This window comes from Bufo gargarizans, chromosome 4 (assembly GCF_014858855.1).
Source record: "Bufo gargarizans isolate SCDJY-AF-19 chromosome 4, ASM1485885v1, whole genome shotgun sequence".
NCBI classification, from domain to species: domain Eukaryota; kingdom Metazoa; phylum Chordata; class Amphibia; order Anura; family Bufonidae; genus Bufo; species Bufo gargarizans.
The window spans coordinates 499,119,363-499,145,981 of record NC_058083.1 but is presented as its reverse complement, the minus strand read 5'-3'; positions in this window follow the sequence as shown (position 1 = coordinate 499,145,981).

Below are 26,619 nucleotides of genomic sequence, written 5' to 3'. Positions count from 1 at the left end.
TTTGCCACATTGGGTCATTTTATTTACTAGTAATTCTTCCTAGATGACTCGCATGCAGAAAAGACTAGGGCTCCTACGATTGGGTGAAAAAAAGATCTGACCTTTATCTTTCACATAGGATCAAGATTATCTAAAGATGGAGCCTTTATACCATAGAGTCAGAACTGCCTAAAGGGCCTTATAGAAGAGGGTTTAAGCTTAGTTTGGGTCCATCCTAGCGGTCACCGAGTGCTAAGAACTTACAAGACAAAAAGACAAAAGTCCATTAAGTCCAACCTATGATCCTGACATATTGATCCACGAAACAAATCCCTGGAATAATAATAATAATAATAATTATTATTATTATTATTAATATTACTATTATATAATAATAATTATAATAGATCCAGACATTTGTTCCGTGGATCAATATAGCAGGATTAAATACCCGCTCTAACAAATTGCTGGCAGCAGGGCATGCCAGGACCTCCAAGGCATAGAGCACCAGTTCATGCCACTTGTCCAGCTTGGACACCCAATAGTTGTAAGGCACAGAGGGATCATGGAGGACGCAGAGACGGTCTGCTACGTACTCCTTCACCATCTTCCAAAATGTTTCCCTCCTTGTGACAGTAGGCCACGCATCAGGTTGAGGGTGCTGGCGGGGTGTCATGAAACTGTCCCAGGCTTTGGAGAGTGTTGCCCTGCCTCTGTTGGAACTGCTGTGTGTTCCCTTCGTCTCCCCTCCTTGGTTGCCCAAGGAACTACGTACTCTGCTGACAGCATTTTCAGATGGAAATTTTTGGAGCAATTTTTTCACAAGGACCTTCGGATATTGCACCATTTTGCTAGTCCTCTTCACCACAGGAATGAGACATGAGAAGTTCTCTTTGTAGCGGGCGTTGAGAAGGGTGAACAACCAGTAATCGGTGTTGTCCAAAATGCATACAACGCAAGGTCGCGGGAAAGGCAGCCTAACATAAAGTCAGCCATATGTGCCAGAGTCCCAACAGACAAGACTTTGCTGTCCTCATCAGGAGGATGACTCTCAATCTCCTCATCCTCTTCCTCCTCTTCTGCCCATCCACACTGAACTGATGGAATAAACCTGCTATGGATACTATCCTCTGTAGCGGAGTCAACCATTTCCTGCTCCTCCTCCTCCTTATCATGATCCAATTCATGCTGAGAAGACGAAATGAGGGTGGTCTGGCTATCACCCTGTGTACTGTTTTTCCCTATTTCCACCTCTTCCACATGCAAAGTGTCCGCCTTCATTGTGAGCAGCGAGCGTTTCAGTAGACACAGAAGTGGGATTGTTATGCTGATAATAGCGGCATCGCCGCTCACCATCTGTGTTGATTCCTCAAAGTTGCGTAAAACCTCACAGAGGTCAGACATCCATGCCCATTCATCACTTGTGAGAGCGGAAGCTGACTTGAAAGGCGACAACCATGTTGCAGCTTGTTTTCCACTACTGCCCTCTGCTGCTCACAGAGCCTGGCCAACATATGTAACATCGAGTTCCAGCGCATGCTCACGTCGCACAACAGTCGGTGAGATGGCAATTGCAACCACTGCTGCAGCGTTGCCAGACCGGAAGGAGCTGTAGATGACTTTCGGAAATGGGCACACATGCAGCGCACCTTCACCAGTAGCTCAGGCAAATTGGGGTAGGTTTTGAGAAACCACTGAACCACTAAGTTTAACATGTGGGCTAGGCATAGTATGTGTATGAGCTTGCCAAGCTCCAAAGCCGCCACCAAGTTACGGCCATTATCAGACACAACCATGCCTGGTTGTAGGTTGAGTGGTGAGAGCCATAGCTCAGTCTGGTCCCTTATACCCTGCCACAGCTCTGCGGCGGTGTGCTGTTTGTCACCTAAGCAAATAAGTTTCAGCACGGTCTGTTGCCGCTTCCCCACTGCAGTGCTACACTGCTTCCAGCTACTGACTGATGGCTGACTGGTGCTGCAAGATGACAATTCAGAGGTGGAAGTGGATGAGGAGGTGGAGGAGAAGAAGGGGTGGGTTGCAGCCACTAATGTAGGTGGTGGCAGAAGTCCTGATGGAAGTAGGGCCTGCAATCCTTGGCGTCAGTAGCACCTGTGCCATCCCAGGGTACGACTCACTCTTGTCCTCCACAACGTTCACCCAGTGTGCTGTCAGGGAAATGTAGCATCCCTGGCCACAAGCACTTGTCCATGTCTCAGTCGTTAAGTAGACCTTCCCAATAACTGCGTTGGTCATGGCAGGGGTGATGTTACGGGACACATGCTGGTGTAAGGCGGGGATGGCACACCGGGCAAAATCGTGTCGGCTGGGGACTGAGTAACGAGGGACGGCCACCACCATCAGGCTGCAGAAAGCTCTGTGTCCACAAGCCTAAATGGCAACATTTCCAGGGCCAGCAATTTGGAAAGGTGCACATTTTGTGCTATGGCCTGTGGGTGGGTGGCTGGGTATTTGCGCTTTCGTTCCAAGGCGTGGTGTATGGACATCTGTACGCTGCGCTGGGATACAGAAGTAGATGTGCTAGCTGATGGTGCTTGCAAAGGTCCAGGTGAAGGGCGGGAGGCATCCGGGCTTGCATCTTGGATAGGGGATTGGCCAGCACATAAGACAGGGGAAGAGGAGGCAGTGGTGTGACCCGCAGACACTGATTGTGGACCCAGGCGGATCATGCTGGTGGTGGTGGTGAGGTTGCTAGTGTTCACGCCCCTACTCATTTTGGTACGGCACAGGTTGCAAATGACAATTCTTTTATTGTCCACACTTTACTAAAAAAAAGCTACAGATTGCGGAACACATACCCCTTGGCAAGGGAGATTGCTGCAAGGGGGTGCTCCGGGAAACAGTTGAGGGCCTGTTTGGTGTGGCCCGCTTTCTCCCTTTTGCCATCACACTGCCTCGTCCAGCCTGTTGCAGTGCTGCGGAGCCCTCCCCCTCTGTACTGCTGTCCTCTCTCTGCTTGCCACTTTCCTAGGTTGGGTCAGTGATTTCATCGTCTACCACCTCCTCTTCCACTTCCTCACTCTGGTCATCCTCCTGACTTGTTGACCTAACAAGGACCTCACTTATTGACAACTGTGTCTCATCCTCATCATGAACCTCTTGAGACACTAATTGCGGTTGACTTATTGGCAACTGTGTCTCATCATCATCCACCTCGGGAAACACTAATTGCCATTCCCCACAGTCATCTTCTTTTGATTGTGGATGCTCAAGAGTTTGGGAATCAGGGCACAAGATCTCCTCATGTCCCTCTTCATGGAATGGAGCTGAAAAGAGCTCCTCGGAATATCCAAGTGTGGGATCACTTGTTTGCCAAGACTCTCCATGGTGGAAGGAAAGAGTATCAGGGTGAGGATTCTGTTGACCAGACTCTTGGCTACTGAGACTGGAGTTTGTGGAAGACAGGCTGGTGCTTAACTGACTGGAAGTATTATCTGCTGCAATCCAACCGACCACCTGGACGCACTGGTGTGACGTCGAGAGTGGTGTCCTGTGCCACCCTGCAAACTGGGACATGAAGCTAGGTATCATGGATGAGTGTGTTTCTTGTGCTCTGGCAGCAGGCACAGTTTCACCACGCACAGGGCCACGGCCTCTGCATGCACCATCAGCAGCACGGCCACTTCCCCGTCCCTTACTGCTCGCCTTCCACATAGTAAATGGTATATATATGCTTGCAAGTATGTCACACGTAAAGTAGCGCAGGTTTTGTAAGTGTATGCGCAAATAAATTAGACTAAATGTCACTGATATTTCAGATGCGCTAACGTTATACTGGAGATGTAGCGCAGGTAATGTCGTTGTCACCAGCGGTGAAAGAATTACACTGAATGTCACTGATATTTAGGATGGGCAAACGTTATACAGGAGATGTAGCGCAGGTAATGTCGCTGTTACCAGCGGCGAAAAAATTACACTGAATGTCACTGATATTTTAGATGCGCTAACGTTATACTAGAGATGTAGCGCAGGTAATGTTGCTGCCACCAGCTGTGAAAAAATTTGACTAAATGTCACTTATATTTAGGATTTGCTAACTTTATACTGGAGATGTAGCGCAGGTAATGTCACTGCCACCATCAGCAAAAAAATTACACTGAATGTCACAAATATTAGGATACGCTAACGTTATACTGGAGATGTAACGCAGGTAATGATGCTGCCACCAGTGGCGAAAAAAATTTGAATGAATGTCACTGATATTTCGGATGCACTAACGTTATACTGGAGATGTAGTGCAGGCAATGTTGCTGTCACCAGCGGCGAAAAAATTACACTGAATGACACTGATATTTCGGATGCACTAAAGTTATACTGGAGATGTAGCGCAGGTAATGTTGTGGCAGTAATGCAGCGGCCAAACAATTGCACGCAATTTAGCACAGGTTGCGCTCAAAATATATATATTGCTGCCAGATACAACAGAAGTCCTTAAATGGACTTTTGGGTCTCTACAATTGCACGCAATTTAGTGCAGGTTGCACTAAAAATATATATTGCTGCCAGACACAACAATAGTCCTTAAAAGGACTTTTGGGTCTCTAACACCAACCCTGCCTAACAAAAAAATAAAACATGCAGGTAAGTACTGCCACTCACTGTAATGCCAGTAACCAACATGGCCATTGGCCAGAGCGCGTCATTGGGTGCTATAAAGCACCCAATGACACGTGGTTGGGCTCAGTGTTAGTCAGGGAGAGCTGTGCTGTAGAAGGGACAGATATCAGCGGGGTTACAACCACTGGGACCCTCAATGGGGGTACTGTTCCTATGTCCTAATAGAGCAGCAAGTCAAACATGGATACTACTGCTACAATAATTCTCTAAGGCTTTTCTGAGAAAAGCTGAGTGTTGTGGATCCCCCATTCTCTGGATCTTTGGGGGTTATGACAGGCAGGTTTCTGTCGAATGCCAGCATTCTGTTGGAATGTTTTGGGGGGGGGGGGGGGTTCCAGCAGAATGACGGCATTTATGCTTGAAACCTGCCGGGTCCACGTGAGATCCCACCATATTGAATGGGGACTTGGCAGTGCCTGGCTATGCCAGATACAGTAACTCCAGTAGTCTGCTCCTTTGCCAGGACAGACTACCAGATTTACCTGCCACAGATGTGAACCTACCCTTCACTGATCAAGTGTAGCAATAAACTTTTGATCATGAGGCACAAAGAGACTCCAGCCTCATTGATGTGCCTTGTTCGGCTGATAAGTTTGGTACAGCCCAGACAACGGTCACTTTCATCGTCTATGAATGACCTACAGGAATGCTAAATAGATTATGTGGGAGCCCCATACTCCACCTTGGCCCCTCCAAATGAATATGGTTCAATTAAGCAGGAACTATCTTGGGTGGTGAGCAGGGGAAAAAATTCACAAGGGAATCAAAATCAAGGTCTATAGTGTAACAGACCACCGTCCGTGTAAATGAAATAACACATTTGGCTTTTTGTTCTCCAACTTTTCATTCAAGCTACCAAGACGTCAGAATTTTGCAAGAGTGTAAAACAATCCCGGCAACAAAAAAAAAGAAGAAGAAAATAATAAAAAAAAAACTTCTTTGTTTCTTCGTTTATTCCGTGTGATAAAAGGGTATTGTGGGTAAAGTGAAATGCATTGCCAAGTGCGTTCTATCTATCAGGTGGTGCAAGTTGGAGATCAAAGAATTGTTTGAGCTTTCTCATTCGGAACACACATACATTTCCAAACAAGTTCTCATCCAGCACAATTGGTCAAAGTTGGCCTCGGTAAGGAGCCTATTCTGTAAGCCTATTTTCTACCACACAAAAAACCCTCCTGAATGAGAAGTGCAGTGTGCAGGAATTCTTTTACATTTCTTTTGGAATTTTCCTGATTAGAAAGACTTTTCTTACACCTACAGAGTCCCGATTGAAAGAGCGCACAATTCAGAACTTTCTTCTCAGGATTTCTGTAGATGGTCTCTTTGACTCGAGAAGAAATATACATGTATTTCTTGTGAATTACTCTACTTGAGTACTGTATGTGCCTTGCCTACAGAATCACTCTGGTTTGCTCAGGGGGAAAAAGTGTGCTTGGCAGAAGGTGAAAGTAAAACAGAATATAAAAAAATACAAATATATTGATTCTATACTCCAGGATTTAAGCCGATAAATGCAACTGGCAGGAATAAAATGCAGACCTCTGGCAAATGGTGGTATTATGTCCAGGGGTGCACCATCAATGAGGCCAGGTGAGGCGATCGCCTCAGGCAGCACCAGGTAGGGGTAGCTGAAGGACCATGGGCTGAAGGGAAGGGGTTGGTTAAGAAATTGGCATTGGGGAGGGAGAGACTCCATTTTTAGTTTTCACTTCAGGCAGCAGAAAGGCTAGGTGCACCCCTGTATATGGCTCCATGTTGTATGGTGATACACTCTACAGGAACATATACAGACGTGGACAAAATTGTTGGTACCCTTTGGTCAATGAAAGAAAAAGTCACAATGGTCACAGAAATAACTTTAATCTGACAAAAGTAATAATAAATTAAAATTCTATAAATGTTAACCAATGAAAGTCAGACATTGTTTTTCAACCATGCTTCAACAGAATTATGTAAAAAAATAAACTCATGAAACAGGCATGGACAAAAATGATGGTACCCCTAACTTAATATTTTGTTGCGCAACCTTTTGAGGCAATCACTGCAATCAAACGCTTCCTGTAACTGTCAATGAGACATCTGCACCTCTCAGCAGGTATTTTGGCCCACTCCTCATGAGCAAACTGCTCCAGTTGTGTCCGGTTTGAAGGGTGCCTTTTCCAGACTGCATGTTTCAGCTCCTTCCAAAGATGCTCAATAGGATTGAGGTCAGGGCTCATAGAAGGCCACTTTAGAATAGTCCAATTTTTTCCTCTTAGCCATTCTTGGGTGTTTTTAGCGGTGTGTTTTGGGTCATTGTCCTGTTGCAAGACCCATGACCTGCGACTGAGACCAAGCTTTCTGACACTGGCTAGTACATTTCTCTCTAGAATTCCTTGATAGTCTTGAGATTTCATTGTACCCTGCACAGATTCAAGACACCCTGTGCCAGACGCAGCAAAGCAGCCCCAGAACATAACAGAGCCTCCTCCATGTTTCACAGTAGGGACAGTGTTCTTTTCTTGATATGCTTCATTTTTTCGTCTGTGAACATACAGCTGATGTGCCTTGGCAAAAACTTCGATTTTTGTCTCATCTGTCCACAGGACATTCTCCCAGAAGCTTTGTGGCTTGTCAACATGTAGTTTGGCATATTCCAGTCTTGCTTTTTTATGATTCGTTTTCAACAATGGTGTCCTCCTTGGTCGTCTCCCATGTAGTCCACTTTGGCTCAAACAACGACGGATGGTGCGATCTGACACTGATGTTCCTTGAGCATGAAGTTCACCTTGAATCTCTTTAGAAGTCTTTCTAGGCTCTTTTGTTACCATTCGGATTATCCGTCTCTTAGATTTGTCATCAATTTTCCTCCTGCGGCCACGTCCAGGGAGGTTGGCTACAGTCCCATGGATCTTAAACTTATGAATAATATGTGCAACTGTACTCACAGGAACATCTAGTTGCTTGGAGATGGTCTTATAGCCTTTACCTTTAACATGCTTGTCTATAATTTTCTTTCTGATCTCTTGAGACAGCTCTTTCCTTTGCTTCCTCTGGTCCATGTCGAGTGTGGTACACACCATATCACCAAACAACACAGTGATTACCTGGAGCCATATATATAGGCCCAATGGCTGATTACAAGGTTGTAGACACCTGTGATGCTAATTAGTGGACACACCTTGAATTAACATGTCCCTTTGGTCACATTATGTTCTGTGTTTTCTAGGGGTACCATCATTTTTGTCCATGCCTGTTTCATGAGTTTATTTTTTTACATAATTCTGTTGAAGCATGGTTGAAAAACAATGTCTGACTTTCATTGGTTAACATTTATAGAATTTTAATTTATTATTACTTTTGTCAGATTAAAGTTATTTCTGTGACCATTGTGACTTTTTCTTTCATTGACCAAAGGGTACCAACAATTTTGTCCACGTCTGTATTACCTCTATATTCCTCAGATTTTTTTTCTGCTGGTTTCACTTGACTTTAGCACAAAAATAATTATCCAGTGTTTCATTGCTTGTCATTACTGATGGTCTACTCCACGGCTAATGATTTGAAGGGAGTATCTCCTACAGACAAAGGCCTTGAAGCAGGGCCGGCCTTTGGGGTGTGCGGGCTGTGCGGCCGCACAGGGCGCCATAGCAACAGGGGCGCCGGGCGGCCGACAGCCCGCAATGTAATATGGGCAGGCGAGGCGGCACTTATGTTTTCTCCCCCCCCCCCCCCCTCCTATATTCAGCAGGGGGCGCCCGGCGCCCGTTGCGGTTTAAAAAAAAAAAAGTTGCTTATATAAGTTGGGGGCGGCTGGCGGCGCCCCTCATTCTGCGCCGCCTGAGTGGCTGAGGCTGAGCGCTTGCCGCTCTAGTCTAAAGAATCCTGCGCCTGTTAATGTAGCGTGGCCGAGCTCTGTTAGGTCCGCGGTACAGGAGCTTTTGTTTCCTGTACCCGGCCGGACTGACAGGAAGTGCTCACTTAGTGTGCACTTCCTGTCAGTCCGGCCGGGTACAGGAAACAAATGCTCCTGTACCGCGGACCTAACAGAGCTCGGCCACGCTACACTAGAGGTGGAGGTGGGAGTAGAAAGAGAGTGACAAGGGGGGAGGGGGGAGGAAAGAAAGAGAGTGACAAGGGGGGAGGAAAGAAAGAGAGTGGGGAGGGGGGAGGAAAGAAAGAGAGTGACATGGGGGGGGGGGGAATAATGAGAGTGATGGGGGGGGGAAATAATGAGAGTGATGGGGGGGGGGAATAATGAGAGTGATGGGGGGGGAATAATGAGAGTGATGGGGGGGGGGGGGAATAATGAGTGATGGGGGGGGGGAATAATGAGAGTGATGGGGGGGGGGGAATAATGAGAGTGATGGGGGGGGGGGAATAATGAGAGTGATGGGGGGGGGGAATAATGAGAGTGATATGGGGGGGGGGAATAATGAGAGTGATGGGGGGGGGGGAAATAATGAGAGTGATGGGGGGGGGGAATAATGAGAGTGATGGGGGGGGAATAATGAGAGTGATGGGGGGGGAAATAATGAGAGTGATGGGGGGGAAATAATGAGAGTGATGGGGGGGGAAATAATGAGAGTGATGGGGGGGGAAATAATGAGCGTGACAAGGGAGGGCGGGGATAATGAGAGTGACAAGGGAAGGGGGGGGGGAAAGAGTGACAAGAGAGGGAGGGGGGGGGGGGAAGAGATTGACAATGGAGTCCCCAGAGCCAGACTGCAGCCAGAGTCCAGATCATCTAATTGTCCTGGCGGTAAGTAGACAATGCAATATGTTTATTATTTAATTGTTTAGTTATTAATACTACATTGGAAACGAATTTTCTCAGCTGGACACCGGCCGACACTGCGCATGCGCTGGGAGCCTCACCAGCGGTTAGGGTAGGGAAAAAGCACTGGCCCGTACGTAATTTTTCCCTTCCCTAACCGCTGGTGAGGCTCCCGATGCATGCGCAGTGTCGGCCGGTGTTCAGCTGAGAACATCCATCCGATCACTGCGCCTGCGCATTGGCCCATAGTTTTTCCCTACCCTAACCGCCGGCGAGGCTCCTGGCGCATGCGCACTCTGCTGTGAAATTTCCCTAACCTGTCGTTGTGCGCCTGCGCGGCACACCTCCTCACGTCATGTCCGGTGCGACCGGAAGTGACGAGGGTAGGGAAATCTCACGAACTAGGGAAGTATAACATTACACCGGCCTTTGGGGTGTGAGGGCTGGTAACTACTTGGTTGGATAGTCAGCCAGCCTATGCCATGATGCCAGCAACAAGCAGTGTTTTTTTTTTTTTGGGGGGGGGGGGGCGCCACAAGGTTATCTCGCACAGGGCACCTGAACACCTAAGGCCGGCCCTGCCTTGAAGAACTACACCTTATCACACTATTAGAAAGCCTTCACATGCGGCATATTTTGTTTCTGCAATTAAAAATGAGTTACATTCATCTAAACAGGATTGTTTTGGTGCCAAGCACATTAATTTTTGCAAACCCCATTCATATGAATGGAACTGATGTTCAGTTGTGGAAATGTCTGCAATAAAATATGGATATGAAATATGAAGACATCCTTAGATTTCAAAGTAGAAATTCTACAGTTTTTTCTTGTGGATTTCTGAGCTTGTCTGCACCAAATGCGCGCCAGAAACTTTATGTGTTACTTGCGTTTTTTGTTGCGGATTCTATGCCGTTTTGCCATAGATCTCACCCTTGCATTGAAAAGAGTTAAATCCCCGCATAAAGTATTGACATGCTACAAATTTTAAAATCCACATGACAGATCAATTTCCACATGTAAATTGACAAAAATCAAAGTGCACATGCGATTTATCTAGTGTCTCCCAAACTTTGCTGGTCCTATATTATGCTTCAGTTTTTTGGCACGAGAATCTGGGGAACCCATTATAGAGCTGCAGGGCCTAACCTGAAAACTCCTAGTTTAGAAATCCCACCTCCAAAAATTAGGAAATTCTCAGTTAGAAAGGAGTCCCATGTTCAGGATCCCCATCACTTGGCCGAAATGGAGAGAGACTCACTTTGGAGAGCCTATTCTGTCCTCCATTACAAAGAAAACCCTTTGATGTGAATGGGGACTGTGTAATACTTCATTTCCCCTGTGGTGGCGCTGCATTAAAATTAAACACAATTGCTGCCAGGTTTTCCCTCATATTATTATTTATTTGATACTAAATATGATTTCTAGTGGTTCCAGCAGGATTACAGGTCATGATCAGCTTCTTGTTAAAGAGATTATGTCACATCAAATAAACACTGCTAAGTATAGTAATACAATAACAGTACTGACAGATCCCCTGATATTTATGAGAAATAGGAATTGAGTGTATAGCACCATTAAAAGGCATCATAAATGGTGGTTCCAAGGTCTGCAGATACAATAGAAAACATATTACCCCGGGTGTCAGGCTGTCAGCTACACAGGGGGTGCTGCCATGCCATGCCTGCCGGCACTGAGTCCCAGGCATCGTACTGTGTTAGAGCTGTGAATGTGATATAGGACCTTAGATGACAAATCACCATGTGACCAGTAACCTAGCAATATTACTGGTCACATGGCTATGAGGTCATCACAGGTCCTACCAGGAGTGTTGCAGAAGTTAACTGTGGAGCTTTTTTGTGTGAAGATTACATCAGAAAAAGGTGACAGGGGCTGTTATGTTAATATACTGTAAAATACTGTATAGTGGGGTGCTGTATACTGTGTGGGGGCCTGTATACTGTGGGGGGCTGTATACTGTGAGGGGCTGTATACTGTGTGGGACTGTATACTGTGGGGGGCCTGTATACTGTGTGGTGGTCTGTATACTGTGTGGTGGGCTGTATACTGTGGGGGGCCTGTATACTGTGGGGGGGGGGCCTGTATACTGTGGGGGGGCCTGTATACTGTGGGGGGCTGTATACTGTGTGGGGGCCTGTATACTGTGTGGGGGCCTGTATACTGTGGGGGGATATATACTGTGGGGGGGGCCTGTATAGTGGGGGGGCCTGTATAGTGTGGGGGGCCTGTATAGTGGGGGGGCCTGTATAGTGTGGGGGGCCTGTATAGTGTGGGGGGCTGTATATTGTGGAGTGCTATACTGTATACTGTGGGGGTCTGTATACTGTGGGTGCTATAAAGCATGGAGTGCTATACTGCTGTACGGTATAGTGTGGGGGGCTGTATCGTGTACAGTTTGGGGTGCTGTCTACAGTGAGGTGCTATACTGTGAGGTGTTGTATACTGTGGGCTGCTATACTGCTCTACTATATACTGTGGGTACTATATAGTGTGCGGTGCTATACTGCTGTTCTGTATAGTGTGGGGGGCTGTATAGTTTGGGGTGCTGTATACGGTGAGGTGCTATACTGTGGGGTGCTGTATACTGTGGGCTGCTATACTGCTCTACAATATACTGTGGGGTACTGTATAGTGTGGGGTGCTATACTGCATACTGTGTGGTGCTGTATACTATAGGGTGCTATACTGCATACTGTGGGGTGCTGGGGTGCACTGTAACACTAGGGTGAGCCGAGCCCTGGTCTCCTTCCTGCAGAGCGGTGCCCACTTCCAGCCTGAGCCCAGCTGCCCAGAGCACTGATCCTGAGCCGCTGGATTCTTCAGAACTGGAAGTATTTACAGTCATTCACTGTACTCTACCAGATGTGTGGATTTTTTGTGTGTGTGATGTGGTGGAGGGCGTGATTGCCTGCTAAGGTGTGGGAAGGCGGGATCCAGGGGGCCCAAGAAATATTTTGCCCAGGGTCCAATCAATATTATAGACGGCCCTGCAAACCCATGTGCAAAGAAACTATGTGGTGACACACAAAGTTCTAAAAAGTCTGTATTACTGACCCCTAGGCACTTTGAGGACCTCCATAAGACACCATATTTTCTCGAGAAATCAACATAACACAACATGCGATGAAACATTTTTTTTTCTCATGGATGACCTTGGAATCTGTAAAAAGAAAAATTCCTTGCCCCCGAGTATAAATCAAAGGTATAGTATGGTCTAAGACTCTCATGGAATTTATGAGTACCATATTATGGATCCATAGCATACAGATCTATAAAACGACCACGTGCATGATCCTTATAACGGTCCTTTTCCAATTCTTTCTACATCCGTGTTCTGGTTATTAGACATTCAACTCGTTCTGTACTTTAAGGCATTCTGCCATAACCGTCGCCGAGCCCTGGTCTTTTTCCACAAACGTTTTCAGATCTCGTGAGTCGTGAACTATGGAGACGTGGCACTACTTCCCAGTATTTTTAATAATATATGTTGACTCTGTGTGAGATAATATCTGAGCATCCCACGTGACAGTTTCGCAAACAAAAATTTCATTCCCTTAAACTCAATCTTGGTCCAAGAATGACTTAATTCCTGGTAACGTGTAGGTTACTTAGAACATGCTGATGTTGACTATGATCACATACTATACTTTGCAAACATTTTAAGCAAATAGATAGCGTCACCTCACATGAGCTCATTGGCATGGGATAGCTATTGTCAACACACATCATATGGTGACTTTCCTGCAGTCTTGTTTAACCTCTCAGGCACCCATCATGCCCTCTTTATTCATATTAACCAAAAAGGATAATGTTGGATGCATTGAACAAAAAATTATTCTCGAATGCTTAAACCAATAATTTCACAAACAATATGTTAATTGGACTTTAGTTTTGTAGAACACATAATTGCCAATTTAGTGTGGAACATGTCTGAGATAAGACGATGCCTTGGTTTAAGCACAATCTTTATGCAGGGCTGTAGAGAAATCCTTTAAAAATGAATTCACAGGACCATATGGAAGGTTGAAGTAGGATCATAGATTAATAAACTTCATGATTTAGTAGTAACATACTTTGTAAAGTTAATTTTTTTATATATACATCCATCCAAATCAGCTGATAATTTTACAAAGTCAATCCAGATAAAAGCAAAATATATAAAAGTAGCCAATTTTTATCATTTTAGGCGAAAATTTCCGAACTGCAAATCTGGCAATTAGAATAAATAAGCATTGACACTGTGTAGATGAGCAGACGATTGTTGAGAAGAAAGAGTTCCTTCCAGGCAATTGCTTGGATGTTAGAGGAGGTGAAGCGCTGCATTTACATGCAGCAATCTACTCCACAGTATGAGGACAAGCAATGGCTACTGCTATCGCTTGTCCTCATAAAACTGCATTGTTTCTCAGCAGCACAATCTACAACCCATAAACAATGACTGAGGTCTTCGCACCTCAGATAAATTTGATCAATGAATGAGCGCTTCACTCATTCATTGCGTGATCTGCAGCACCTTTAGATGGACAGATTATCAGGAATAGAGATGAGTGAGTTTTTAAAAAATTCGATTCGCCAGTTCGCCGAATTTTGGTGGAAAAATTTGGTTCGATCTGAATTAATTCACGGCGAATTACGTAAAAAAACGGCTATTTCCTGGCTGCAGAGAACCTTTATAGTGGTGTAGAACACTGTGCCTTGCAGTAACACGCTTTGGTAGTGAAATAATACTGTGAGTCTGTTTGACATGCAGATGACAGGCGTCGCTCTTAGAATCACTGCACATTTCACTTATTTGGGCAGTCACGGGGTCAAAACTGACCAAATAACTCAAGTATGAACTCAGCCTTAAAGGTCTATGTTAGTGCCAAGCACACTCCTTTTACACCGTCGCCAGCTGATTCCACATAGATGTCAACAGAATCTGTTCTATTAAACGCTTATACAAGTAGAGCTCCCGACAGAGTGGAGAGGGTGTCAGCAGTACGTTTTGTGTTGATGTCACAGATTATTTTGCCCTTCTCCTGATCCGTCAGAACAATAACCCCCAAAAAAGGATCCTGTCTGTTGAGCATCCGCCTTCTCTCAGTCAGCATTTGGTCAGTAATCCACCAGTATTGCCAACAAAAAAAAACAGAAGTGGATCCATAGTGGTAAGGTGGAAGCAGCATGAGGAGACCACAGAGTGGCCCAATAACAGAGTCTGGAGGTGGCAGCAGCATCAGAAAGCCACAGAGTGGCACAATGACAAAGTGTGGAGGTGGTGGCAGCATCAGGAGGCCACAGAGTGGCAAGATGACATAGAGTGGAGGTAGCAAACATATAATGCAAAAAACGGGGGCACATCGACATTAAGGTAAGAGTGCTGGCACACGGTATATAATACACAATATAGTTCAAAAAGAAAGAAAAGAATACCGAGATAGGAGCTGCACATCTAAAAAAAATTATCAAATTTTTTATAGCAACAGACACGACAAAGAATGAATTAAAATCATTGTATACAATGAATCAAGGCCATGTGAACCAACCATGCGCACATACCTCCCTGACTCACAACAAAACCATGAACATGCCCCCACATGGATGAATATGTAACAATTTAAAGTGAATGGAATCCATCAACAAGAAAATAGAAAAATCGTAATACTTATCATAGAAGGTAGCAAAGCTGGGGTATGCCTTGTGGTCAGGAAAAAAGCCCAACGCGTATCGCCAGGCTCTGCTGGCTTCCTCAGGGGTGCCTGTTCCTGAATCAGCATGAACTAGTATATATATATATATGTATAAGTATTGATAATAACAATTGTCACCTGTGTCCTGGGCGTTCTCATAGAGTATGAGGGAGACGACCCCACGCTGGGGGGGGGGGGGTGGGAGGAAGGGAAGGAAAAAAGGGGATGGGGAGTCTGGCATTTTCACCAGAGGGTCAGCATAACAATCATGAAGTGCCGAAGCGAACGGCGACCGGAAGTAACATCCGCCCATGCGCGCAGCCTAGCTGGCGCGTCCTGCATTCCAAACAGTGGAAACAGCAGGGCGCACAGCCCCGGAGGCACGCACTGCGTGCCACACGTCGGAAATCGTGTGGCAAGATTGAAGATTGAAGCGCATTGTGTGGCAAGATTGAAGCGCATTATGCACATACGGGAGAACCTTGTAGGGGAGAGGACAAAGCGGAGAAAAGAAAAGAAGAAAAATGAGTTAACTATTAGAAGTATTTGACATATATATACACAATGCCTTGAACCCATTAGGGACTCAAAGCCCTGAATAAATACATAATCAAATATGGTCAGAAAAGCACCAAAAGCATGACACAAAAACACGGGAAACACAAATAAAAAGATATATATGAGGAGTGTAGAAAAATTTATAAAAATCTGTTTCCATCTACTGAATAATATAAAATACTAAATTACGAAGTGATTTCCGGCATGTGGCACTCAGTGTGTGCCTCCTGGGCCTGCGCGCCCTGCTGTTTCCGCTGTTTGGAACGCAGGACGCGCTGGCTAGGCTGAGCGCATGGGCGGATGTTACTTCCGGTCGCCGTTCGCTTAGGCGCTTCATGATTGTTATGCTGACCCTCTAGTGAAGATGCCAGACTCCCCCTCCCCTTTTTTCCTTCCCTCCCACCCCCCCAACAAGCGTGGGGTCGTCTCCCTCATACTCTATGAGAACGCCCAGGACACAGGTGACAATTGTTATTGTCAATTGTTATACATATATATACTAGTTCATGCTGATTCAGAAACAGGCACCCCTGAGGAAGCCAGCAGAGCCTGGCGATACGCATTGGGCTTTTTTCCTGATCACCACGCATACACCCACTATGCTACCTTCTATGATAAGTATTACGATTTTTCTATTTTCTTGTTGATGGATTCCATGCACTTTAAATTGTTTCATATTCATCCATGTGGGTGGCATGTTCATGGTTTTGTTGTGAGTCAGGGAGGCATGTGCGCATGGTTGGTTCACATGGCCTTGATTCATTGTATACAATGATTTTAATTCATTCTTTGTCGTGTCTGTTGCTATAATAAATTTGATATTTTTTTAGATGTGCGGCTCCTATCTCGGTATTCTTTTCTTTCTTTTTGAACTATAGAGTGGAGGTAGGAGCAGCATGAGACCACAGAGTGGCAAGGTGACATAGTTTGGAGATGACAGCAGCATAAGGAGACCACATAGTGGTAAGGTAACATAGTGTGGAGGTGGCAGCAGCATCAGGAGGCCACAGAGTGTCTAGGTGACAGTGTGGAGGTGGCAGCAGCATGAGGAGACCACAGAGTGGCAAGGTGACATAGTGTGGAGATGGCGGCACCATCATGATGCCACAGAGTAGTTTGGTGAGATAGTGTGGAGATGGCAGCAGCATCAGGAGGCCACAGAGTGGTAGGGTGACATAGAGTGGAGGTGGCAGCAGCATGAAGAGAACACAGAGTGGCAAGGTGACATAGTGTGGAGGTGGTGGCACCATCATGAGGCCACAGAGTGGCTAGGTGACATAGTGTGGAGGCGGCGACAGCATCAGGAGGCCACAGAGTGGTAGGGTGACATAGAGTAGAGGTAGGGTCAGCATCATAAGACCACAGAGTGGCAGGGTGACATAGTGTGGAGGTGGCGGCAGTATCTGGAGGCCACAGAGTGGCAAGGTAACATAGGGTACAGGTAGGAGCAGCATGAGGAGACCACAGAGTGGCAAGGTGACATAGTTTGGAGATGGCGGCAGCATCAGGAGGCCACAGAGTGGCTAGGTGACATAGTATGGAGGTGGCAGTAGCATCAGGAGGCCACAGAGTGGCAAGGTGACATAGAATGGAGGTAGGAGCAGCATCAGGAGACTACGGAGTGGCAGAGTGACATAGTGTGGAGGTAGCAGCAGCATCAGGAGGCCACAGAGTGGCAAGGTGTCATAGTTTGGAGGTGGCGACAGCATCAGGAGGCCACAGAGTGGCAAGGTGACATAGTGTGGAGGTGGCGGCAGCATCAGGAGGCCACAGAGTGGCAACGTGACATAGTGTGGAGGTAGGAGCAGCATCAGGAGACCACAGAGTGACAAGATTACATAGTGTGGAGGTGGCGCAGCATCAGGAGGCCACAGATTGGTAAGGCGACAGAGTGGAGGTAGGAGCAGCATCAGGAGACCACAGAGTGTCAAGGTGACATAGTGTGGAGGTGGCGGCAGCATCAGGAGGCCACAGAGTAGCAAGGTCATAAAGAGTGGAGGTAGGAGAAGCATCAGGTGACTACAGAGTGGCAGGGTGACATAGTGTTGAGGTGGCAGCAGCACCAGGAGGCCACAGAGTGGCAAGGTGACATAGAATGGAGGTAGGAGCAGCATCAGGAGACGACAGTGTGGCAAGGTGACATAGTGTGGAGGTGGGTGGCAATACCAGTACCTGCTGAAGATGATGGGTGAAAGAAGGAGCACTTGGCATCAGATGTGTGGCATCAGATGGGTGGCAGCATCAGAATAGTAGCTGAGGCAAGTAGCCAGAAGAAACTGGTCTCTTTTTTCGAAGTGTTGCTATGGCACCATGGATGATCTAGTCTGATGCATCAGGCATTGGTGGGTGGAAATCCTGGCTGATCCGTGCCTGATTCATCTTAACAAAGGTCAGTTTCTCCACATTTTGGGTGGACAGGCGAGTTCTCCTTGGGGTAACTATGGCCCCGCCGCACTAAACATCTGCTCTGAAGCCACAATACTGGCCGGGCAGGACAGCTTTTCCAGGGCAAATTCGGCCAGTTGCGGACACAAATCCAATTTGGCTGCCCAGTAGTCCAGCGGATCTTCAATGACGGCTGGCAGGGTGCACTCAAGTTATGCCTCCCCCTGTTAGTTCAGGTTCTGATCCAGGTCAAGATGCTGCTGCTGGTGAGCAGTTTCTTCACTAGGCGGGTGTAGAAAGCTGCTCATCAGCGACTCTAGACTCAGGCTGCTGTTGATGGAGCTGCTACTGCTCCTGCGACCCCACCCATCCCCAGCAAACATGGCAGTGGAATGTAAGCGCAGAGGGCCCCCCGGTCAGACCTGGGAGAGGATGGACGATGGCGCAGATAGGCAGCGGCCAACTGACTACATAGGATGTCTCTATAGTAGTTCAGTTTGTCCTCCCTCTCGGCGGGTGTAAAAAAGGCCCCCATTTTGGACCAGTAGCGAGGGTCCAACAAGGTGGAGAGCCAGAAGTCATCCCTTTGCCGAATGGTGACCATTCGGCTGTCACTACCCAAGCAAGTGAGCATGCAGCGGGCCATTTGCGCAAGTGACTCGGAGAGACTCCCTGCCTCCATCTCCACTGCATACTGCCACGGTGTGTCTGGGTCCTCTGCCTCATCTTCCTCATCGCCCTGTAGCTCCTCTGGCTGCTCCTGCTCCTCCTCTCCTGTCACCTGTGTAAAAAAAAACACCCATTTCGCTACACATTACTTGTGCTCTAATGTCCTCCTCCTCCTCCAGTTCAGCACCCACAGGGCTCATGTGGACGTGAGATCTAGGCGCCACATCTCCAGTCCCCTGACCAGCCATATTTACCAATATCTGTTCCAGGACATGAAGCAGTGGAATGGCGTTGTTTATCCCATAGTCCTGGCAAATGACAAATAACGTGGCCTCCTTAAAGGGCCTAAGCAAACGGCAGGTGTCACGCATGAGTTGCCACTGGCTGACATCGAAGTTGCACAGGGGAATACTCCTGTCCGCTTGGATCATCAGGAAATCATTTATGGTCTTTCTCTGTTCGTATAATCGGTACAACATATGGAGGGTGGAATTCCAACGGGTGAAAACGTAACATATCAGCCTATGTTGGGGGATGCCGTTCTGCCACTGCAGCTCAAGGAGCGTGTGCTTTTGGTGTATGAGTGTCTGAAATGCATGCAAAGTTTCCTGGCCATTTTTAGGATGTCTTGCAGATGGGTAAAAAATACTTCAGGAACCGCTTGACAACCAGATTGAACACGTGTACCATGCAGGGCGCATGGCTCAGCCCTCCTTGATCCAGCGCCAACATAATGTTCTTCCCGTTGTCAGTCACCATGGTTCAGTTTTTGAGTTGTCACAGAGAAAGCCAGGATTCGATTTCTTGCTGAAGGACATGGAGCAGTTCCTCCCCCTGTGTGACTCGCCCAGGCAAAAGATGTGCAGAACAGCTTGACACCGCCGTGCCCTGCACATGTGATATGCTGGAGGGGCACTGTGCATTGTCCCTCCAGTGGAGGCTGAGGACACGGTGGATGAGGAGGAGGCAGAGGCGGACATTGTCGCTGGACCAACGGAGTGTCAACGTGGAGGCGGAAGTGGCATCATCTGGCAAGTTGCTGGTGTGGCTGTGCAGGAACCACATTAACCCAGTGGGCCGTAAAGGACATGTACTGTCCCTGACTGTAGTTACAGCTCCACAGATGGCTGCTGCTATTTATAGGGCTGCGACATCACAGGCTGCTGATTGGCTGCATGCATGGCATTATGGGTGATCCCACCTTCCCAGAGTTCCGCCTGTCCTCGCACATGCAGCAGCCATTTTAGGAAAAAATATGATTAGTTACTAGAGTTGAGCGGACACCTGGATGTTCCGGTTCGACGGGTTCGGCCTACCCCAAACCCGAACCCCATTGAATTCAATGGGGACCCGAACTTTTGAGCACTAAAATTGATGTAAAAATGTCATGGGAAGGGCTATAGGGCTGCAAATGTCATCAAAATGTGGTTTAGAGCATGGCAAGTGCTCTGCAAACAAATGTGGATAGGAAAATGACTTAAAATAACATAAAATACATAAAAAGAAAAAATAATAATCTTGCTCTAGGAGGACCAGGTCCATATAGAGTATGAGGTTGAGGAGGCGGTGGATGGGATGTGGTGGTGTAGGTGGAAGTGGCGGTGGAGGAGGAGGAGGTAGCCTACACTTCTTTTTGGTTTTAAATGTATTAGTATTTTTTTTAATTAGGGTACACCCCAAAACATTGGGAAATATAACCTGTGATAACCCCCTCCAGTCATGCTAAACACACGTTCAGACAATACACCGGCTGCAGGGCAGGCCAGCACCTCCAAGGGGTAAGGGGCAAGCTCAGGCCATGTGCCCAATTTAGAGACCCAGAAGTTGCAAGGGGTGACCCGTGTCAGCCAGTTCATGTAGGCGTGTGCACACTTACTTCCCCACCATGTCGCACGTCCCCGTGATGTTCACGATACATATCTGCTCTATCAACTTTCGATGCTCTTTTATGCGCCTACCATGGTGATCACGGGTGGCGGGGAATCAGGGTTCCAGGCTAGAGAGGGAGCGTGAGAAAGAGAGACCACATCCAAGGGAGGAATCATTTTTTCAAATTTCAAATTATAGAGTTGAAATATGGGAGAAATTATTAAAGCGTAAAAGTGTAAAAACTTTTCAAAGTTTAAGCATTGAATGAAAGGATGTGGCGCGCATTAATTACTGAATAATATATTACATTTTATTCCGTCACCCATGCATAGCAGGTGTTTATTCACGTCTATAATTGTATAATGTCAACCCAAGAATGTAACAGAAAAATTATAGAAATTTATTAAGCTGTCAACTAGGAAGAGGAGGGGTATATTACACACCAAAATTGGTGAATTTCACCCTAAAATGGAAATGAATTATTTTTTTTTTAACCGGCCTACTAGGTATAGCAGTGGTACTATACACCCCAAAATTGGTGAATTTTACCTGAAAATGATAATGACAATTTTTTTTTAACCGGCCTACTAGGTATAGCAGTGATACTATAAACCCCAAAATTTGTTAATTTCACTAGAAAATGTAACAGACAATTGTTTTTTATTTATTTTACTGGTCTACTAATTTCACCCTAAAATGTAAATGACAGTTATTTTTTTTTAACCAGCCTACTAGGTATAGCAGTGGTACTATACACCCAAAAATTGGTGAATTTCACACAAAAATTTAATGACAATTATTATTTTTTAACCGGCCTACTAGATATAGCAGTGGTACTATACACCCAAAAATTTGTGAATTTCACCCGAAAATGTAAATGACAAAGTAGTGAAATTATATAAAGTAAAACACGTACAAATAAAAAAAAAAATTGATTTATGAGGTGGAGTTCCATATGGAGTAGGAGTTTGAGGAGACGGTGGACATAGTGGTGTAGACGGAAGCGGCAGTGGAGGAGGACGAGGTAGCCAACACAGGTTTTTGGTTTTAATTTTATTTTTTTAAATTAGGGTACACTCCAAAAGAGTGTGAAATATCCAAAATACAAACATGAGCAATTGCGCTGCAGTATAACAATGGCTGCTTAGTGCCGGTATACATGTCTATTCTGGACAAGGTACGGACAAGTCCTGAGGGATCCATGTCTGGTTCATTTTAATGAACGTGAGCTTGTCCATATTGGCCGTGGACAGACGGCTGCGCTTGTCTGTGATGACGCCTCCTGCTGTGCTAAACACACGTTCAGATAATACACTGGCTGCAGAGCAGGCCAGCACCTCCAAGGCATAAAGGTCAAGCTCAGGTCATGTGCCCAATTTAGAGACCCAGAAGTTGAAGGGGGCAGACCCGTCATTCAGTACGTGTAGGCGTGTGCACACATACTGCTCCACCATGTTGGTGAAATGCTGCCTCCTGCTAAGACGTTCCATATCAGCTGGTGGTGCTGGTTGTTGTGGCGTGCTGACAAAGCTTTTCCACATTTCAGCCATGCTAACCCTGCCTTCTGAGGTGCTGGTGGTGCCCCAGCTGCGTTGGCGACCTCTTCCTCGTCCTTTGCCTTCACCTTTTGCTTCCACTGTGCCCCCGCTGTCAGGTGGGAATGCTACCAGCAGCACGTCTACCAGTGTGCGCTTGTACTCACGCATTTTACGATCACGCTCCAGTGACGGAATTAAGGACGGTACATTGTCTTTGTAACCGGGATCCAGCAGCGTGGCCACCCAGTAATCAGCACAAGTTAGAATGTGGGCAACTCGGCGGTCGTTGCGGAGACACTGCAGCATGTAATCGCTCATGTGTGCCAGGCTGCCCAGAGGCAACGAAAATCTGTCCTCTGTGGGAGGTGTATCGTCTGTGTCCTCTGTATTCCCCCATCCACGCACCAGTGATGGCCATGAGCTGGTCTGGGTGCCACCCTGCTGTGAGCATGGTTCCTCCTCCTCCATCTCCTCATCCTCCACCTCGTCATCCTCCAGAACTGTGCCCTGGCTTGACAATTGTGTACCATGGGTTTGTGGGTGCAGAAACCCACCCTCGGAGCCACTTGGGAATGACTGGACGGAAACCCTACGAAATGATCCCTCTTCCTCCTTCTCCTCCTGTGCCACATCCTCTTCCATCATCGCCAGGAGCGTTTTTTTAAGGAGGCATAGAAGTGGGATAGTAACGCTGAGAACGGCGTTATCAGCAATGGCCATGTTGGTGGAGTACTCGAAACAGCGCAACAAGTAACACAGGTCTCTCATGGGACCCAGTCATTGGTGGTGAAGTGGTGCTGTTCCGACGAGCGACTCACCCGTGCGTGCTGCAGCTAAAACTCCACTATTGCCTGCTGCTGCTCGCACAGTCTGGCCAGCATGTGCAAGGTGGAGTTCCACCTTGTGGGCACGTTGCATGTGAGGCGGTGAGCAGGAAGGCCGAAGTTACGCTGCAGCGCTGACAGGCGAGCAGCAGCAGGGGGAGAACGCCGAAAGCGCGCACAGACGGCCCACACTTTATGCAGCAGCTCTGACATATCGGGGTAATTTTTAAGGAATCTCTGCACCACCCAATTCAGCACATGCGCCAGGCAAGGGATGTGCGTCAAACCGGCTAGTCCCAGAGCTGCTACGAGATTTTGCCCATTATCGCACACCACCAGGCCGGGCTTGAGGCTGACTGGCACAAACCACTCATCGGTCTGTTGTTCAAGGCCCGTCCACAGCTCCTGTCCGGTGTGGGGTTTGTCCCCCAAACAGATAAGTTTTAAAACTGCCTGCTGTTGTTTACCCCTGGCTGTGCTGAAGTTGGTGGTGAAGGTGTTACGCTGACCGGATGAGGAGCTGGTAGAGGATGAGGAAGCAGAGTAGGAGGAGGAAGCAACAGGCGGCAAACTGAAGCGCCCTGCAATCCTTGGTGGTGGAAGGACATGCACCAAACTGCTATCGGCCTCAGGTTCAGCCGCCACTGCATTTACCCAGTGTGCTGTTATGGAGATATAACGTCCCTGACCATGCTTACTGGTCCACGTATCCGTAGTCAGGTGCACCTTGCCACAGATGGCGTTGCGCAGTGCACACCTGATTTTGTCCCCTACTTGGTTGTGCAGGGAAGGGATGGCTCGCTTTGAAAAGTAGTGGTGGCTGGGCACGATGTACTGTGGGACAGCCACCGCCATAAGGCCTTTAAAACTATCCGTCTCCATCAGACGGAATGACAGCATTTCAGAGGCAAGTAATTTAGAAATGCTGGCATTCAGGGCTAGGGATCGTGGGTGGGTAGGAGGGTACTTCCTCTTCCTCTCCAGCATTTGGGGTGATGTAGAGCTGAATGCTTCCTTGGGACATTGTTGAGATGCTTGGTGACCCAGGTGTTGGTGTTGCTGGCAGATCCTCTGTTTGCAGGGTGGCAGGTGGCACCGTCACTCCAAAGCTGGATGAAGAGGCCGAGACTGCAGCAGAAGAGAAAGCAGGAGGAGCCAGAGACCTTTCTTGGTTTTTGAGATGTCTACTCCACTGCAGCTTGTGCTTTGCACTTAAAAGCCTGGTCAGGCAGATTGTGCTCAGGTTGAGAACGTTTATGCCTTGCTTCAGGCTCGTGTCGTCGGCACATTGTCTGAAGAACTGCCACGTCAGGGAACTCCTTGGAGCTGGCTTTGGTGTGCTCGGTCCCTTGCTGCGGTGGGCAGTAGCAGGCGTACTGTCTAGAGGACGGCCGCTCTGCTTTTGCACCCTGCTCCCTCGTCTGCTGTGCTGGTGGCTCTGTGCGATCACCGCCTCTTCTTCCAAACTACATAGGTCACTCGCATGACCTTGATTCCATGTGGGGTCGAGGACCTCATCGTCCTCCACATCATCTTCCACCCAGTCTTCACCCCTGCCTTCCTTGTCGGTCTGCACACTTTCGAAAGCCCCAGCAGTTGGCACCTGTGTTTCGTCATCATCAGAGACGTGCTGCGATGGTCCTCCCATGTACTCATCTTGAAAGATAAGTGGTTGGGCATCGGTGCACTCAATCTCTTCCACTTCTGGGGCAGGGCTAGGTGGATGGCCCTGGGAAACCCTGCTAACAGAGTCATCAAAAAGCATAAGAGACTGCTGCATGACTTGGGCTCAGACTGCTTGGCTGATTTGCAAGGGGGTGAGGTGAAAGACTGATGGACATCGGCTGCAGGTGCCAACTGTGGTCTTTCAGCAGGAGACTGGGTGGGAGACAATGTGAAGGAACTGGATCCACTGTCAGCAACCCAATCTACTGTCGCCTGTACTTGTTCAGGCCTTACCATTTGTAGAGCAGCATTAGGCCCGACCAAATACCGCTGCAGATTTTGTCGCCTACTCGCACCTGAGGAAGGGGTTTCACTTGTGCGCGTAGATGGCACAGAACGACCACGTCCTCGCACCATGACCTGGGCCACATCCCTTTTTGATGCTCTCCTCATATTTTTCGTAATTTAGGATCTTGCCAAAAATGGTTGTTTAATTAATAGTAGAATAGAACGACAGTATGTAAAGGGTGTATCTCACACGGCCTGAACCAGACTAGGCCTCAATTAAAGATTTGTTTGCCCAAAATGGCTGTATTTCAAATGCCTGAATCAAACCCCTGTATGTAGAGGGTGTATCTCACACTGTCTGAACCAGTGTAGGCCTGAATTAAATATTTCTTTGCCCAAAATGGCTGTATTTCAAATTGCTGTATTTCAAATGCCTGAATCAAACCCCTGTATGTAGAGGGTGAATATCGCACGGCCTGAACCAGTGTAGGCCTGAATTAAATATTTATTTGCCCAAAATGGCTGCATTTCAAATGGCTGTATTTCAAATTGCTGAATCAAACCCCTGTATGTAGATGGGGTATCTCACAGGGCCTGAACCAGTTTACGCCTAAATTAAATATTTATTTGCCCAAAATGGCTGTATTTTAAAAGGCTGTATTTCAAATGCCTGAATCAAACCCCTGTATGTAGAGGGTGTATCTCACACGCCCTAAACCAGTATAGGCCTGAATTCAATATTGGTGCACCAAATGGCGGTATTTCAAATGCCTGAATCAAACCCCTGTATGTAGGGGGTGTATCTCACACGGCCTGAACCAGTGTACGCCTAAATTTAATATTCCTTTGCCCAAAATGGCTGTATTTCAAATTGCTGTAATTCAAATGCCTGAATCAAACCCCTGTATGTAGAGGGTGTATCTCACACGACATGAACCAGTGTAGGTCTAAATTCAATATTGTTGCACCAAATGGCAGTATTTTAAATCCCCAGAGGACCTGAACCAGTGTAGGCCTGAATTAAATATTTCTTTGCCCAAAATGGCTTTATTTCAAATGGCTGTATTTCAAATGCCTGAATCAAACCCCTGTATGTAGAGGGGGTATCTCACAGGGCATGAACCAGTGTAGGCCTGAATTCAATATTGGTGCACCAAATGGCGGTATTTCAAATCTCTGAATCTAACCCAAATGTATTAAGGGTGTATCTCACAATGACATCTGCATCAAAGGATGCCAACTAAAGTTTTTTTGGCCCAAACAAGTGTTTGTTTAACAACTAAATTTGACAGCAGTATATCAGCCTGTAATTTCACACTGATGCTGCAAGGCCTGAAAATAGTTTTTTGGTCAAAAAAAGTGTCTTTTTAAAATCCCAGAAACCCCAGAAAATGATGGGTGCATTTCTAGCTTAAATTGCACACTGACTAATCCAGATGTTGTAGATTGCCAAAAAAGTGTTTTTTTGGTAACAGAATATGAAAGCTGTATATATTAAACTTAAATTTAACACTTGCAGATCAGGAAAATACAGTTTTTTGACAAAAAAGTGTGTTTTTAAACCCCTGAAAATGATGGGTGTATTTCTAGGTTAAATTGCACACTGACTAATCCAGATGTTGTTGATAGCCAAAAAAGTGTTTTTTGGTAGCATAATATGAAAGCTGTATATATTAAACTTGAATTTAACACTAGCAGATCAGGGAAATACTGTTTTTTGGTTTAAAAAAATTTGTGTTTTTAAAACCCCAGAAAATGGTGGA